This window comes from Psammomys obesus, unplaced genomic scaffold (assembly GCF_907164565.1).
Source record: "Psammomys obesus unplaced genomic scaffold, mPsaObe1.curated_primary_1811, whole genome shotgun sequence".
Lineage (NCBI taxonomy): Eukaryota > Metazoa > Chordata > Mammalia > Rodentia > Muridae > Psammomys > Psammomys obesus.
The window spans coordinates 10,770,353-10,787,281 of record NW_026596069.1 but is presented as its reverse complement, the minus strand read 5'-3'; the positions used below and the strand labels follow the sequence as shown (position 1 = coordinate 10,787,281).

Here is a 16,929-nt window from a genome sequence, read left to right as displayed (position 1 = left end):
TCCATTCTTCTGTATATCATTCTTAGAGAAAGAGTCATAGCTCCCATCAGCTTTCCCAAGGGACCAGGACCCAGAAGTATGCTGTCTGGTTACCATGGGAAACATGGAGGTCAAGAGGAAGGGAGAAATGACACAAATGCCCTAACTGGCAGATTCCTTCTGTAGATGCAGCTATACAAAATTACTCAAAATTTTTCTACCTCTTCCATCTCTGAGGTGCAGGTCATGGGAATTAAGAAGGGGGCTGTAGAATCTGCATTTCTGCCAGGCAGGGAGATGGTGGAAGATTGGCCAGGAACCCTTGCATCTTGGCATCAGGAATGAGAACTTGATGGGGAGATGTCTTAAAATATATTTTCAGCATCCTAGTGTGGGGCCTCAGAAGTTTACTGCTTCTGCCCTCTCCACTCCATGACATCCTTGATAAAAGTGTCCTACCGGAGGGTAGGGTACCACTGACAAACCATGACCATGCATGACAGCAGGGACCTTCTTTGCTGCCCTGAGTTACCGAGGCAACTCTGCCACCAGGCTCTCCTTGGTAACATGGTACAGGTTAAGCTCCATCCTTCTATGTATCCAAGGGGCACAGCTTCCCAAACAGACAGCCAGTTAGTTCTCCTGCTGTGAATCACTGGGTGAAGTTTGCCAACTCCCCACCATGTGTCCCAAGTTGTTCTCAAGACACCAGCTTGACAGTTTTATTCTAGAGTTTTGTCAGAAAGTTCTCTTTAGGGTTTCTGGGCTGCCAGTTTTTTACCTCCAGGCTCTTGACTTCTGAGAACTTAGACCCTAGTCCATTTCTGGGCCTCAAGATATCTTAAAGGCAACTCTGGTAGCCCTGTGTGCCCATGGGCCTATTTAATTTCTCCTCCTAGGGCTATGCTTCAGAGTTTGCTCTGTCCTGGAGAGATGCTATATCTGATCCATATATATATTTATTAGAATATATCTGGTGCTATTTTATAATTTTAGTTATTATTATTTTTAAGACAATGTTTGCCTCCATCCTGAGGACCAATCTCTAAGCTGGTAAAGATGCAGCCCATAAATCAACGTCCCCATTTTTTCCTAGACATCAATCATCATTCAGTCTTCTAGCAGGTATAATTGGTGAATAACAGGTAGGAACACCTGGCCATGGGATCATGGGGACTCACAGCTGAAACCTGGCAAAGAAGAGTATCCAGACTGTGCATAAAACAGCCCGGAGTTCTGCCAGTGCTCCCTTCTCTTCCTTCTTCCTGTCATGACCATCTCTCCTGGTACTCTCACACTGGGGCTCTTTCTGCTGTCCTGTCTCCTAAACCTGAAGAGGGTGAGGGTCATGCCCCAGCCCTTAGCACACAGCCTGGCAGGTGGCTGTGTTGCCTAACTTTGTCAGATAGATGAAGAAAAAGCTTCCCGGGAGAAAAACCCTGGAGATACACCCCAATGGGTAAAGTGCTTGCCTAGAATCCATGGAGACCTGGGCTTAGCAATCAGCACCGTACAAATCAAGTGTGGTGGCCCAGAAGTGAAAGCCTAGCATTTGGAAAGTAGTAACAGGAAAAAGAAATTTGAGATTATCCTCAGCTATATAGGGAGTTCAAGGCCAGCTTGGCAGAGAGAGAGAGAGCACAAGCCTGCTTGTACTTCATTGAACCCCACCCTGACTCCATTCTTCAGAGCCTTCTCCTAATAAGGCACCCACTTATTTGGTCTGGTCCTGCCTTGGAGTTTTAACTTTTCTAGGGCTCTCAACTTCATGACTGTAAAGCTTTGCTTGATTTCTACACTGTTTCATGGTTTGCTTCCCTGTGGCTCAAAGGCCTAGCTCCTGTAGCTAAGAAGCTCATGGGAGTCAAGGACCAGACAAGAAACCAAGACAGGAACATAGGCTAACTTTTTGAAGCTCTCCCATTGTGTGGGGCTCACAAGGACAAGGAGGGGGAACACATGGGTTAATGGGAAGGGACACCGTCCAGAGACCTTGTGGCCTTCTGAGGCAGTGATGGAAGGCTGTGGCTGAGGACTCAGCTGTCTCCAGTGGCGCACGCCTCTGCTGCTGCCTCGCTCCTCCAGTGTCATTTAATGTTTGCAGTTAAGTATTTACAGATATGTTCCCATGGCAACCGGGGCCTCAAAGTTACTCTTGCAATTCTGTTTTCTCAGATGTGTTTCTCGGCCTGATAGCCTAGTTTCCTGGAAGCTGGCCAGGTTGTGAGTCACATTCCTAGCTCTGGGCTCCAGATAGCCTCTCTCTCTCTTTCTCTCCCACTTTGGAAGGCAATAGCCTGACCCTGCACACTCCTAAAGCCAACTTCCCTAGCTCATGGGCCTGTCGGTCCATTAGTTCTGGGGTCTGACACTCAGAACACACCCAAATCCCCTTACTTTCTGGATCCACTGCCAGTTTCCCTTCTCTAAGAAGCTACTGGGAGCTTCCTTAACTTCACCAGAAATATCTAAGCCTCTAGGCCACCATGTATCTGAAGGGTGGAGTCTTTCCTCTAGCATTTGGCTTTGGCTCCTATGAAACTGCAGTTGTTGATGCTCTCTGCTTGCACCTCAATGGACCCCATGCCCCAACCCTCTCTCATTGGCAGTGCACATGAACCCCCATCCTGCGGATTCAACCATTCATCCTGCTTCCTGGCTTTGGGTTAGGTACTGCTCAAGGTGAGGAGATAGAAGGGGAACAGAGATTCCCTCAAGGCACAGAGTGGACAATGATTAAGAAAAGATGGAAGTGAGTGAAATGACATGTGGTTTGCCTTAGTGAGAGGGATGCAGTTGGCTGAGACAAGATGAGTTGAAGTGACATCTGGGGGAGCAATGACACCAAAGAGAGCCGCTAGTACAAGGGATGGAGCAAGAGTGTTTGAGGGATACCCAGGAGACCAGGAGGCAGAGGAGCAGATGAGCAAGGCATCACAGAGGCACATAAAGATTTTGAACTCACATCTGAGTGCAAGTGACAAGTTCCTGCGAGGGTCACTATGGTGAATGGAGTTTAGAGTCCAAGTAGAGGAAGGAACTCCAGGAGGTAAGAAGAGGCTCAGAGCCAATGGAGGGTGGAGAAGTGAGGCTAGATAAAGAAGGCTGTGGAAGATGACACAAGACTCCAGTGTTACCTTCTGTGACTCCCTCTATAGGAAGGGCCAATCACTATACATGTCCCCCACAGCCTCTTATGGCCATGTATGATCTTGTTCTTGCCCAGTCCTCCAGTGGACACCATCCCCAGAAGGAAGACTCCTTCTAGTGAACCAACACCTTCCTGGGCAAACTCACTCTCTCAAGATCCTAGCTAGCATTCCCAGGGAAGACTGCTTTTGCTCTGAGCAGTTCTCCCCAAGCCAGCTCCTCCCTCTATCTGCCCATGCTAATGGGCTGTTTGGTGCAAAGCAGGTTATTGGACCAGATAGCTTTTTGTCAACTCATCTCTGCCCTCCCCTAGGGACTCACCTATTCTATGCTACCCTTTTCCTATCCCAGAAGCCCTGGGAGTTGCTTGAAGCCCCTTCACCTTCAGACTTCAGACAGAAGTCACTGGCTGCTAATGGTTCCTCCAGTGTCTGAATCACTGTTATAGCCTGTTTAAGTCCCTGCCTTCAATTGATGTTATAAACACAATGTTGATGGCATGGTATGGGAGATGTTGAGTTCTCTTGTTCTGGCACTTCATGGAGCCAGGGTGCCCCATCCAAGCACAGAAGAGGCAGGGCCTGTGGAAGGTACCACTCTGAAGACGGTAAGCAGGCAGGGAACTGGACATGTCCCCAGGAACAAGAAGCCATGGAATCAAGCTTGGCCAAGGCAGGGAAGGCAGTCAAGACTCTCTGGGGTCTTCAGAAAAGCACAGAGCTCTCCAGGAACACTATATGGGACAGAGAAAGGCTAGGAGCACTTTCTTTGTCTCTCCAAGTGAGGACAAGTCTGGCTGGAGGCTGGGGACAGAGTCACTGGTGAGTGGAGGGTGGGTGCAGCCTGCTGTCTGAAGAGGCTGAACTGCCCGGGAGCAAGGGCAGGCTTTGCTGTAATGTTAGCCAGTCTGCTCCTACCTTCCCTGGCCTCCCGCAAGACTTCCTGTTCAGTAGGAAGAGATTAATAGTTGAAATCTGAAGGAGGGCTCTCTCCTCCACTATCCACCCCTCAGTTACCCCCCAAAAGAAAACAGTTGTTGAAATTGAAAAATGGTGTTCAGTGAAGGGTTTAAAGACATTTTGAATTTAGAACATATTTTAAAGGTCATTTTAAGCAGTAATTATGTTCTAATGGTGGGGCTCTTAGAAAAAGGCAAGAGTCCCTTGGTTACATTAGCCCAAATGCAAAGCAGCAAAAGCAGGTTTCCAGTAGTCCTCAGAACCTGGTAGAGGGACACAGGGAGGGGTTGGTGACGAGCTAAGCTGGTTATAGTACTCCCTTCCACATCCCACATCATGCCTGCCTTGGGTCCCTGGGAATAATAAGCCACACAGCTAAGCCTGGCCCTGGCAGAGAAGGATCTTTCAAGACCTCTCTGGGGCCTGCCACTTCAATGACTTTGAGGTTCACAGGGAGTGGAGCATGCTGGTCCTATATCTTTCTGAGTGCTCCTAGCAGCAGGCTCTTCAATCATTATGGGCCCACTGTGTCTAGGATGGGAGTGAAGGGATGCCTCTGAGCTAGTGCCCAGGCTGCAAGGCTCATGTGTGTGCATTTCACAGCCTGTGGTCTCTATTACTTTGGGACAGGATAAGGACACTGGTTATTGGAAAGTCACCATTTTCTATCCTCCATCTCCAACTAGCAGTTCCCCAATCCAGCCCTCAGCCTGCTTTCTCCTTCTTGGAGCATGCTCTGCTTTTGCAGGAAAACCACACCGGTATAGATGAGCACACACACTTTCGGAAAAGCTAATACTGAAAACACACTGTGAGCGCCTACTGTTCGCCAGACTTAAGGGGAGTCTGGAAGAGCTAGCTATAGGTGAGCGCTGTGGGAGTCCCTTAACAAGGGAGGCAGCAGACTGCAGAAGCTTACCACAGGCATCACATTTAATTTGGGAGGGCTTCATGACCAAAGTATGAGGAAGGACAAACTAAAGAAGGAATAATCAAACACTTTGAATAAAGAAATAGGCAGAAGCCTTCCCATTTGGGGAGAGGCCACTCTCACCTCAGGCTTCCGACATGTTTTGAAAGACAGGACAGGCAAGGAATACAAAATGCACGTGGGACCGGACGCTTTATACAACACCCTGCTCTACCCATCTCATTGCCTGGGCTTTCTTTACGTAAGAGTGGGGTCAGAACACCCAAACTGATACCCATGGGGTGTGATATCCATGAGGCGTGCATCACTTGAGAGACGACTAGGAGCAGGTGGGGGCTAGTGGCACGGAGAAGTCAGCCTCTGGGCATTGGGGTGTGATGGGTGTGTAAGGATGTGGTCTGGGACTCAGCCCAAAGGCCGCTGGGGAAGGGGCGAAATACAAAAACATCCAGGAGTGGCGCAGCGCCGGGCCACAGCGTTATTAAACTAAACCATCTTATAAATCTCGAGCCATTAATAACAGGCTGCCTCCACGTCGGGATAATTTATTCAAATTGCGGGTCCCAGGATGGAGGAGCAGATGTTTCGGAGCTGTTGGTGTCACTGAAAGAGTTCCAGGGGAGGAGGGGCATGCTGCGTGCTGGTGGCACGGGCTCAGCCCCGCCCCCTCTGTCTCTCTAAGGAATATCTCCATCTTCCACAGCGCAGGCCACCAACTCCCTACTCTGGGGAAGGCAGAACAAGGTCCTTAAGGGACAGCCAGCTTAGCTCAACACATGCTAAAAAACTGTCTGGAGAGACAATCAGTCAAGTCGCCCCATCTAGAACACAATGCTGCTCCCAACTGGCCTAGACTGGCCTTTGGCCCCTGCTATCTTGGCTCACTGAAATAGCAGTTCTCAAAGGGCTTGGCATTCTTTCTTGCACGATCCAGTCATCCGCTGATGACCCGGAAGTAAACCCTGGAGTCTCATTTGCCTCCTCTGAGCAGTCATACATGGATGGTTTGCCTCCTGCTGGGAAAGACAGAGAGAAGTTGGCCTAGGGCTGCCCTTGGACTCAGGTAAGCCCTTTGGGTCAAACCTGAGTCCTGCTGTGGGGTGGTGGTATGTGTGTCAGGACCTCAGGTTGGGGGTCTGGCCGCAATTCTTGGACAGAATTCCAGGAATCATGTCAGCCACCGACTACCTCCCTAGGCTCTGGAGAGGTTAACTTCCTCAGATAAAAGCTGTGCTGCTAAATTTTGCCTGACAAAACAGCTCTCACACTGTGATGTCATATCTGACCCTAACTCTTTCCCTTTCGAAGTGAAGTGTCTAACTTTGGGGGAACGGTGGGGAGAAGGGTGGGGAGAAGAGTGGGGAGAAGAGGACACAGCCCTGCTCAAGTCTTCATGCCTAAGAATCTTAATCTCCATTGAGTCCCTGTGAGAGACCTCACAGGGGACGCCGTAATCTTTACTTCTCACACTTTCTGCCATCAGGAAGGATGGGCGTGGCTCCCAGTGCCCTGGCTTGTGCCTTGCATTATGTGAAGAGGTTAGTCTTCCTCCTGTTTCTGTTCTGTGGCCCTGAAGAACTGCTTACTGAGTGAATTTCAGGTGACCCTGCCAGGCCTGGGAATGCCGTACCACCCCCTTGAAAGTCTAACTCTTAAATACTTGGCTTCACACTCAAGAGGCTCTCAGCCTCCTCTGATGTCATGCCCTGGGGAGTGGTGGTTGGAATAAACAGAGTGTCATGGAAGGAGGCACACTCGTCTTGTCCCTGAACTCTAGCTTGATTCCATGCCACCATTATGTGATGAAAATAAAGAGTCCCTACTCTCTTCCCCCTGGTCCTGACTTGCAATGATGCTCCTCAGGTAGGGATCTGATAGGGAAGAATTGCTTGGGCAGGCTCCACTCTTGACAGGACGGTCCCAGAAGTCAGTGTGCAAGGAGAGGTTGGAAAGCCACTTCTGAGAACTGGTTGCCCTAGACAGTTCTCCCTGGGAGAACTTGTTGTCAGTTGCTTAGGGTGAGGCTGAAGGAGCACCAAGATCTCCAACAGGACAGGTGAGGAAGGTGGGGGCATGTGGTGGGTGCTCCTTCCCCCACTGTTTCGTGTCAGCATGGCTGGGAGGGTCAATGGTAACTGTCAGCCCTGTGCCTCTGCCCCTGGCACACTGGACCTCCTCCACAGCTCAAGGTTCATTTCCAGTGAAGGAGAAAGTGCAGCCCACACTCGCAGGGCAATCAGCATGCTCTGTGATGAATGGAGCCTATGTCACTCAGCGAAAATGAATATTTCTTTGCGATAATGGCCAGATGGTAGCAACTCTCCGATCCAAATTAAAACATGCATGATAAATGCCAGGAAAACAGAGGAAGACAAAACCCCAACCTGGAGTGAATTCTCTCTATAAATCTTCCCTCCGTGCCCCTCCCCCACCACAGTGGCCCTGCTAATAGCCATTAAATTATTAAGATGTGCTGCAAGGAGAATGCCAATGTCAATGGCTCCAGCCCCCCTGCCCAGCCAGCCTCAGCTTGTGGGGCCAGAGTGGGTAGGAAGTCCAAAGTGGAGGCTGCTTCTCCACCTGGCCCAACAAGGGAAGGTAGGACATTTTCAGCCATGGGCAGGAGACTGGCACTGCAGGCACGAACTGACGCCCATGCCAAGCCAAGCTCTGAGGAAGCCAGATACGTCTCTTCTTAAGGAGGGAGCAGTCTCCATGGAGATGAGAAATTAGCACCATGCCTGACTTTACAGTGCATGCAGAGGGCAGAAGAGGGTGTCTGAGCTAGGGTGTCGGTGAAGGAACAAAAAAAAAAAAAAAAAAAAAAAAAAAAAAAAAAAAAGACCAGCAGGATGGACTGAGGAGGGCTTGGACTATCTGTGTGGAGCTGGATAACTGGGAAGGGTCAAGAAGAAGGCAAGTGTGTGTGTGTTGGGGGCAGGGGGAGTTCTGAAGCAGCAGCTACTCAGGGCAGGGATGCCTTGGTACTGGGTTTATGTTGTCTAGTGACAAAAGGCTCCTGAAGTTATTCCCATAGTTCTTACTTATCATCATGGCAGGAGCCCACACAGACCACTTGTTCACCTGATATGCTGGACAGACCCTCCTGTGGGTGGCCATCTTCCCACGTCCAGCTCCTGTGGACTCCAGACTTTTCCAGAGTCCACACCTTCTTCTCTTTCTCAGGAGCCAGGCCCCTACATTTTACTCTGGTATTCCTGGGACCCTTTTCCTGGACTGTTGGGTTTCCTTATTTTTCCCCAGACATGCTCTAGACCATGGAGCTTGCCTTTCTTATCTCATTCTGGAATCCTCTTCAACATGGAGAGCGAGCCTTTGAGAAGGCTATGCAAACTGCCCCAGATGGTGCAGGCCTCTCTTCTCATGTCACCCACTGTCCCCAATGCTCACATATGTCAAAAGAGCTTACTCTTACAGCCTGTGAGCGTCTTTGGGGTCTAGAGCCTAGCAGAAGCTGGAAAATATCTTCCTGGAGCCACACATCAGCCTTTATGGTCCATAAGCTCTGCAGGACAAAGGATGCTCTCTGATGTGGAGAGTCACCGCATCTGGCCTAAGTGGCCTATATGTAAGCTTCAAGCACCCCAAGACACCAAGGCCAATTACCCATGGATGGGCTACAGTGTTCAGGCTGTTGAGATGATAGGACATCCTTAGCATGGATCCTTGTTGAGGTCTGTAAAACCTATATTCCAGGTGGGCACAGCCTTGGTGATTCTGGCTGCCTTTCCTCAAGGGAGTTTCCACTGGCTTTTACTGCCTGCTCATCCCAGCTGGCCTCCACACTTACATGGCCACAGACAGGCTCTTACTGCCATAACCTGAGTGGCACCTGGGCAGGTACAGCCTAAGACCCTCTCTAAGGTTCCTTGTACTTCTTTTCTAAAAGCATGGGCAAAGAAGAAGAAAAGCCATTTAGGCAGTGATCCAGACTCATCCCTGTGGATTTAGTGGTGCGCTGGATGCTGGAAGGACATGCTTTTGAATAGGCAGCTGTGAGAAGGCCCAAAGGCCCTTAAGATGTTGGCAAGACCTGGAGGTGACCAGAAGAATTGAGTCAAGAAGGTTAATGACTGGTTATATGTCTCAAGGAGGTCAACTCTCCTTTCCCAGTCCTGTTTCTCACTCCATAAATAAAGATGCTGCTCTGCCAAGCACATAAGGCTGCTACCAGGTATGAGGCCCTAGATGACTCAGTGTCTCTTTCCATCATCCAGAGCCCCAGCAGCAGCTGCTGCATGCATTGACAATGCCCCGTTATCTCCAACATTAGGTCAGGAGGGGCAGACTTTAAAATAAAACGGCAATAGCCAAGGCCTTTTGGATGCAAAAGGATGGGCATGCACAGCTACACTGTGTACACAAGGGTTGATGTGGGGGCTCCCATCTCTTCACGTCCTTTGGCCCATGCCTAGTATCATATTTCCCTACTCTGTGCTACTACCCAGTCTTCCGGATCCAGGCCAGTGAGAGACCTTATCTCAATATACAAGGAAGGGCTGGCAAGATAGCTCATTGGGTACAGGCACCTGCTGCCAAGCATGATGACGGGAGTTCAATTCCCAGGATCCACAGGGTGGAACGAGAGAACCAGCTCCTACCAGATTACCTCCGAGTTTCACACATGCACCCCGACATCTGAATGCACCAACACCCATACATAAACAAGTCCAGGTTCCTCCATTCCATGAAATAGATGCTCCTCTCCACTAAACACGTTCTTCGACAGATTTAAAAATATCTGGAATGCCACCCACATACCTCCCATCCCTGTCTCTAATTTCATGCCATTTCAGTGACAGCCCATGCGCTTCCTGTTATCTCATTATTACCACCTCTTGGAAACCTCCCCTGTCCTGCTCTTTCTGGTAATTCACATACCTAGCCCAATGGAGGTTCTGGGTGGTAAAAATTTCTATTTGCACGTGGTTCGTCACACCTCCTCACCCTGTCACCACCTCTCTTTCCCCATACACCAGACTCTAAAAATAAAATGACAACAACTACAGCCACCACAAAGAGGCATCCCATAGTTTCCTACTATGCTCCAATTGAAAAGTGAAGTTCAGGGGACTGTTACCACTGTCTTCGCAATAAGAGGATGGAGGTCTCAGAGTGGACAGCTTTGTGGGAAAGGCAAAGAATCTAAAGTCAGAACCATGATGTGAAGTCTGGGCCTATCTCTGTCCTGATCTTTACTTGGGCTCTTATTTCTCTGTGGCCGAGCAACCCCAGAACACCACCGATTCCGTGTTAGCCCCAAACCCACTGGCCTGAGAGTGTACTCCCTTCCCTAAACACTTCTGTTCAAATCCCCTTGTGAAGAGCAGGGTTCCTAAACCTTACCTAAACCCCCAAAGCCAGAAAGCCAGAAATCCTCCATCCTGGCTCAACGGGTGCCCCTCACCCACTTGGGTCTGGCTCATTTTCTCACAGAGCAAGCTCATCTTCATGTTCCCATCTCTGATTCACATGGTCTATTTCCTCTTCCTGTTCTGCTTGTATAACCTCCTGGCCATGCCCATGTCCATATCAGATTTTCTTGTTGAGTGGTGCCAGGAGCCTGAGAACACTGGGCGTTTCACTCCTCCACGGAGAGCTGCTCAGTCTAGGAGGCACTTCCTCTCTCTCTCTCATTGTCCCCATCTTCCCCAGAAGTGGGAGCACCCTCCTGCAGGTTCACACAGTGCAGGGGACAGGCTGCTCCTGAGAGCAGCAATGGGATGTTCACCAGAGGGGGCCTAGTCCCCTCTCTGTGTCATTCCTATTCCCAAGCGCACAGGCAGGAGGCACTTTTAAATATCATCCAGAAGGCCATTTGCTATGATTAATACCCCATTTCCCCTGAAACTGTTGTTCGCTAAATTAGCTGGGGCCAGAGGGAATTTGTTGAGGAGCTTTAGTCTCAACTTAACTTTCTTAACGCTTAAAACGAAAAACAAAAAAACAGAAAAACCCACTTTAAAACCAAAATGCAGCTCAAGCCACATGCTCTCCTCCAGCTGAAAACCTACAGTCCGTTTGCATTCAGCAGGTTTGCAGTTAATTATATTTTCACACTTATGGTGGGAGTTAGAGATGTATTTATAATGTGTGTCTGCCCCACTGGAGTGCTTTGGGGCCTTCCCTAGGGACCCTTCCCCATGGAGTCACCTCCCCAGCCACAAAGACCTGTCTTCACAGGTCTATCTGGTGTAGCTTTATAAATTAAGGGAGGTTTTAAACATTCCTTTTCCAAGGCAGAAAGGAGACAAAGATTCCTTTAAGCCAGAAAAATGGGGATTTTTGAGAATATAAGCCCCAAGGTAAAGTGGGTCTTGCCCTGGGGTTTAGAGAGACCAAAAGCTGGAAATACTCTAGCAAAGAGAGAGAGAGAGAGAGAGAGAGAGAGAGAGAGAGAGAGAGACCGTGTTCACGGATATGTCATTGACCTCGATTGGGAGGGGAGCCATACCTTGGTTGGGCAGCTTGGCTCAGTCACAAGTTTGGCATTTCTCAGGCCTTCCAAATCTTTCAGATTGCATGCATAAGGACATGGTGGGGCCTGGATCGGGGCCTGTTATCCTACATTTGAGACGAATATTGCTGCAGTCTTTTTTTCCCCAGCATTAGTCCAAAATGAACCTGAGACACAGCTTTGAGTATATTGTCCATGTTGTTTTTGTTTTGTTTGAAACGATTTAGTTTTTCATCTCCGTTGGCCTTCTTTTAATTTTTTTTTTCTATTTTATTTCTTTAGTGTGCTTGACTGGGGAAAGGGCAGAGCACGCACGTCTGGAGGTCAGGGGTCAACTAGGACTCTGCTCTCTCTACTCTGTGGGTCATAAGGATTGAACCAAGGTAGCCAGCTTGGTAGCAGGTGCCTTTTTTTTCACTGAGCCGTCTTGCAAACCACACCCTGTTTATTTTATTTTATTTTATTTTATTTTATTTTATTTTATCTTATTTTATTTTTTAACTGTTTGTCATTAGCCTAGAGCCTGCCGAAGCCAGTGAGCCGCCCGCTTGGATCTGTTTGCTTCTGCCTGGCCATCATTGGGATCGCATGTGTGTGCCACCTTGCTCAGCTCTCTCACGTTCTGCAGATTAAATTTAGGCTGTCATGCTGGTGCAACAAGCACTTTACTGGCTGAGCGGCTGCCCCATTCCATCCACTTCTTGATAAAAAATGGCAAGGGGATGGGTGAGGAGCAGAACCGTGGGTTAGGGTAGAGTGGTTCCTGGACCTCCCGGGCCTACATGGTCTGATGTCCTTCAAGGGGCCCGAGGAGAGGAGGGAAGATGGTCCCTCCTGTCACGGTCCCCCCATGAGCTGGGGGAGGGGAGGTGGGGAGGGGCAGCAAGTTCTGAAACAAGTTCTGGTGGAGGGGCAAAGCACACACACATTCATGCATGTATATGAGTAGTGTGCTGTCCAGTGCAGTGCCTAAGACCCGCTGTGGGGACTCGGAAGCTGTAGGGGATGCTGAAGGGTAAACATTGACAGACAGCTCCTTTGGGTGGCTGTTGTGGGGCCTCAGTCACATTCTGCTGCTTTGCGGTCAGCTCTGCTCATCCCCGGATCTCCTGCGAGGCTCTGAACTAGAGGTCAGTATGTACAGGATCAAGACAAAGCCCTGTGATCTACACGCCCAGGATGGCTTCAGGCTGGTCCTCCCGATTCCCTCAGCTCTGCAACCCCTAACATCTCCCTGGCCTGAGGACTTCCTAGGCAGAATCCGGAGGGGGTACTGTTCTGCCAGAACAGAAGCTTTTGTCCAGGAAGTCATTCATTGCTTCCGAAGATAGAAAAATGGACACTTTTGTATGGTGCATTTCCAGATAGCAGGGTCAGCCTGCAAGTCCATTTCATCAGAACACACTGTAAATGGCCTTTGGAGTGTAAGAGGATTGTATTGTTGGAAGAGCCCAGGAGTGAGAAATGCAGCATCTGGAGGTCAATAGTTATGGCCATGGGTCTCCCTGAGCCATGTGCCTGACCAGAACCACTGCAGGAGGAGACAGCTGCCCTGCTTGGACTTGGACCCCTCAGCTGGTCCCCCAAAGCTCCCGGGAACCCTTACAGACCACACGCGGTCTGTCTGTTTAGAAATAGAATAATGCTTGGAGGAGAAATGAGGAACGTAATAGGATTTCAAAAGCCACAGGACCCGATGGGGCTACAGATGGTGGAGGGGCTGGGAGGGGGGAATGGGGCCTGGGTTTATGGTGGGGAACGTGGCCTCGGGGAGGGCCTGGGATCCGCATCACATGCGTCGCGTCCAACCTCATTAGCTGGCCCAGCGGGACTCCACCGCCACACTAGTGTGTCTGCCATGAGGAGAATGATGCTCTGAAGATACCGTTACGGATTAGGGGCAGCAAAAGGCTACAAGAACACAGCTAACTGACTCAGCCAGCACCTGCCTAGGATGGGTGGGGGCAGGGGCAAACCTAAGGACTAATGAGGGTGGGGCTCACACCTGTCACAATCCTTCTCCCAGCATATGAGAGAAATAGAGAGAGAGACAGAGAGAGATAGACAGAGACAGAGAAGTGGAGTTTATCAGTGAAGACCCAGGGAGCAGATTGAACTGGAATGTGCCAGTCCAGGCACTTTTTTCAAGACTTGGGGAGGAAAGGAAGATATAAAAGAGGTTTCTTTGTTTTCTAGAAGCTTCTTTGGGGGTGTGCCAATAGCAGCTCACAGAGTTGCCTTTCCCATGTTCCTTTCCAGGCAGTGCTCAGGGCTCTTTACCCCCTTAGTCTGTCTGCTTGAGGCCCTTCAGCAGGGCCAGGGGTGGGGGTAGTCAGAAAGTCCCCTGCTCCTGCCTCAATTGTCTGACCCACTTCTCTGAACTCATTGGGCATCCTTCTGGGTTCCCTTAGGCTACTCTCTCAGTCCCCCCTTCCCTGGCCTGGGGAAAGCATAACCTGCTTAGTAGGGAGAGACTCAGCCTGTCCTTTTGATGTAGGCTTTACTCATCCCAGTCAAAGGCCAGGTGGCTGCAGGCTTAATCTGGTCATTTCTTTAGGCAACTGGGCATGATTCTGTTATAGCAGTGGCCACCTTCTTGTGTCTGTTTGCCTGTGAGCTTTCTCCAGAACTAAGGGTGGAGGACAGTGGGAAAGATTGTAACCTCCCTCGTGTTCCTGCTGGAGGCCTTCCAAAGGCCATACCGGTCAGCTTCAGCCTGGGCCCCTGGGAAGAGTGAACAGCATCAAGCTGGGCCTCTTAGCCTAAGGCTCTGATGGACGCATCCTTCATTTTGGTTTTCTCATGGCTGGAACTAACCTCACACCAGAGAAGAGAAAGAGAGCCCTGCTACCGTCCTGTCAGCCTGAACTAAGCAATTTATCTATACCAGAGAACAGAGCTCTGTTGGTAAAAAGGCCACCCTAACACCCACAGTTCTACTGACATCTGTCCATCCCCATTCCCAGAACTCCATGTGACCATGAGATGCTTCTAGAAGTGCAAGAAGTGGAATGGGGAGCCCACTTTGGAAATGGGCTTCCAAAGTGCCTGCATGAGGGCAGGGTTTGGGGAGAAGCCCTCCTTTTGCCAAAGTCCCCTTTCTGACCTGGAAGGCAGGTAGGTGGAGACCCTACCTGTGTGTACATCCCAAGTTCCGGATCTTTGAGTGGGCTGGCAGCAGAGTTGCTGGGGCTGACAGGAAGATGCAGCCTGAGTAGGGGGGCTCATCATCACTTTCTGCTTCTGAGGTAGCTCCTTTCCTGCCCCTCATGGCCCCAACACATTCTCCGAGGCCCCTCCCCCTCCTCCTGTTTCCTTCTCTTACATTTTCTTTTTTAAAAAAAATTGTGGTGTGTGTGTGTGTTGGCTCATATGGGATACCTTCCTCAAACACTCTCTACCTTATTGTCTTAAGCCAGGGTCTGGACCTCACTGATTGGCCAGGAAGCCCTAGGACTCTCCTGTCTCAGTGCACCTTGTGTTCATCACTCAGTGACAGGACCACAGACCCGTAGCATGGGCTCAGCTGTCTATGTAGTTGCTGGGGGACCAAACTCAGGTGCTCAAGACTCAAGCATCTTACCTCCTCTCCCCAACCCATCTCTTCTCACCTCTTCCTTCTTGTCAACTTCATTCCTCCTCCACCATCCCACCCCCTCCCTTCCTTTCATACCTGTCTCTTCTTTACTCCTTTAATCGTTTTCACCTTTCCCTCCTTCCTTTCCCCCCCTTCCCCCAGAAGAAATATTTAATGGCTATTAAATTATTTTAAGCCAACTTTCTTTTAAAAGAAAATAGCTCGGTGATAGTGCTGACTCAGGACCATCTCCCTGTTTAATATTGAATATGCAATTAATAGATAGATGTTTAGGTTTGGCTCTTCTCTTCCCTCCCTTTCCACCGCAGCAAGAATAAAAGAGCTGATTAATCTGGCTTGGGGCAAGTGTCAGAGCAGGAGATATATGGGAGAAAGGCGATGAGGTTAGCAGCTTGGAGTTGGAGAGCAATTGCCTCCCAGGCAAGGGATGGTTGAAGAGTATTAGAGTAGGCACTCAGCTCAGCTGAGGCTGTACAGACGCCCCACACCCACTTCTGTTCTGGAAAACCTGCTGGGGCCAGGCCCGCCTGATCCCTCTGAGATTCTCTGGGTGAGGCCTCGTTTGTGCCACCTGGTTTCTTTCCCAGCTCTGGGGGAGCCCTTTCTCTCAGGTCCAGAAGTACCATTTCCTCATGTTGCCTCCTCCAAGTTATCTGACTGTCCGTCTCTGGGATAACTACTGGCACTGACTGTCCAGGCAACCTGCACGCACTTGAGAGCTATCGTGTGGCTCCTTGGATACGAGGTACTGCATGCCTGGTGACTCACTGGGCCTATGTTCTAGAGACCATTTCTGGGAGAGACCCTGATCCCTGCCACTGGTCTCCTAAGCCCTGAGTGAGGCTAAGCAAGGCCATGACCCTACCTTCATCAAGAAGGGAGCCAGAGTGGGAAGAGGGAGCCATCTGGGCTTGCTCACTTAGGCCCTTTATACCTGAGTGTATTATTTCTCAATTATCAGGGTCCTGAGATCCTCAGAAAGCCCTGGGTAAGATGTGTCCATGCGCTAAGACATGAGGTGACTTTGGGAAGCAACAGGCATCCTCCTAAGACTGATTTGGGTAGAACCTGAATCTCAGGCCAAGAAGGGATTGAGCCAGATAAGCAGCTTGAAACAGAGGGCTCAAGGGAGTGGTTTGGGAAGAAGCATAGACCACTGGAACCAATGCCACCTCTAGTCATGCTAGTGTCCCTTCAGGACAGCTCAGAGATTCAAGTATCTTTGGGTCTGACCAGGGACCGAATTTGTCCACATTCCTGAGGAAGTAGCTGTGGGCATTGCTCAGTGCTGAGGCCAGGCAGGAAACAGTATTTGTGAAGCTGGGGGCTGACTCCATGAGAAGCAGAAATGGCGGTATCTCTTTTCCAAAGCTGTCAGTCCGGATCCTGCAGGGGCCTGCAGCTTCCTTCCCTCCCTTGGGCTGAGCGCTCTCTCTCTCTCTCTCTCTCTCTCTCTCTCTCTCTCTAGGCAGTATACTCACTACCATGGAAGAGGCTGTTTGCTGTGGAGAGAGTCTGAGCCTGGGTGCCAGGGGCCTGACCTTCGATGCTGGAGGTATACTTTATCATTCTCTTAGTTTCTGTTCACATTGTGGCACAGCTGAATCCTATCTTGGTGGTACCTAGAAACAGGGCTGTGCCCAGGGTGGGCACAGATCACCCTGGAGCTGAGGCGGGGAAACATTGTAGCTACAAAGCACCGTATTTCCAGGAGAATTGTTGCCTGGTAACAGAGATGTCCCTGGCTAACTGCAAGTCTTGTCTTCTCATGGATGAGCTTCTGAGGGTATCTATCTATCTATCTATCTATCTATCTATCTATCTATCTATCTAT

At 49.9% G+C, this 16,929-nt stretch overlaps 1 protein-coding gene across 36 annotated transcripts in view; it reads right to left on the bottom strand.

Annotated features, from left to right (window-relative positions):
* The window catches only part of Celf4 (CUGBP Elav-like family member 4), a 276,506-nt gene that overhangs the window by 42,906 nt on the left and 216,671 nt on the right, over nt 1–16,929 (bottom strand). The gene's annotated exons all lie outside the window — the stretch shown is intronic.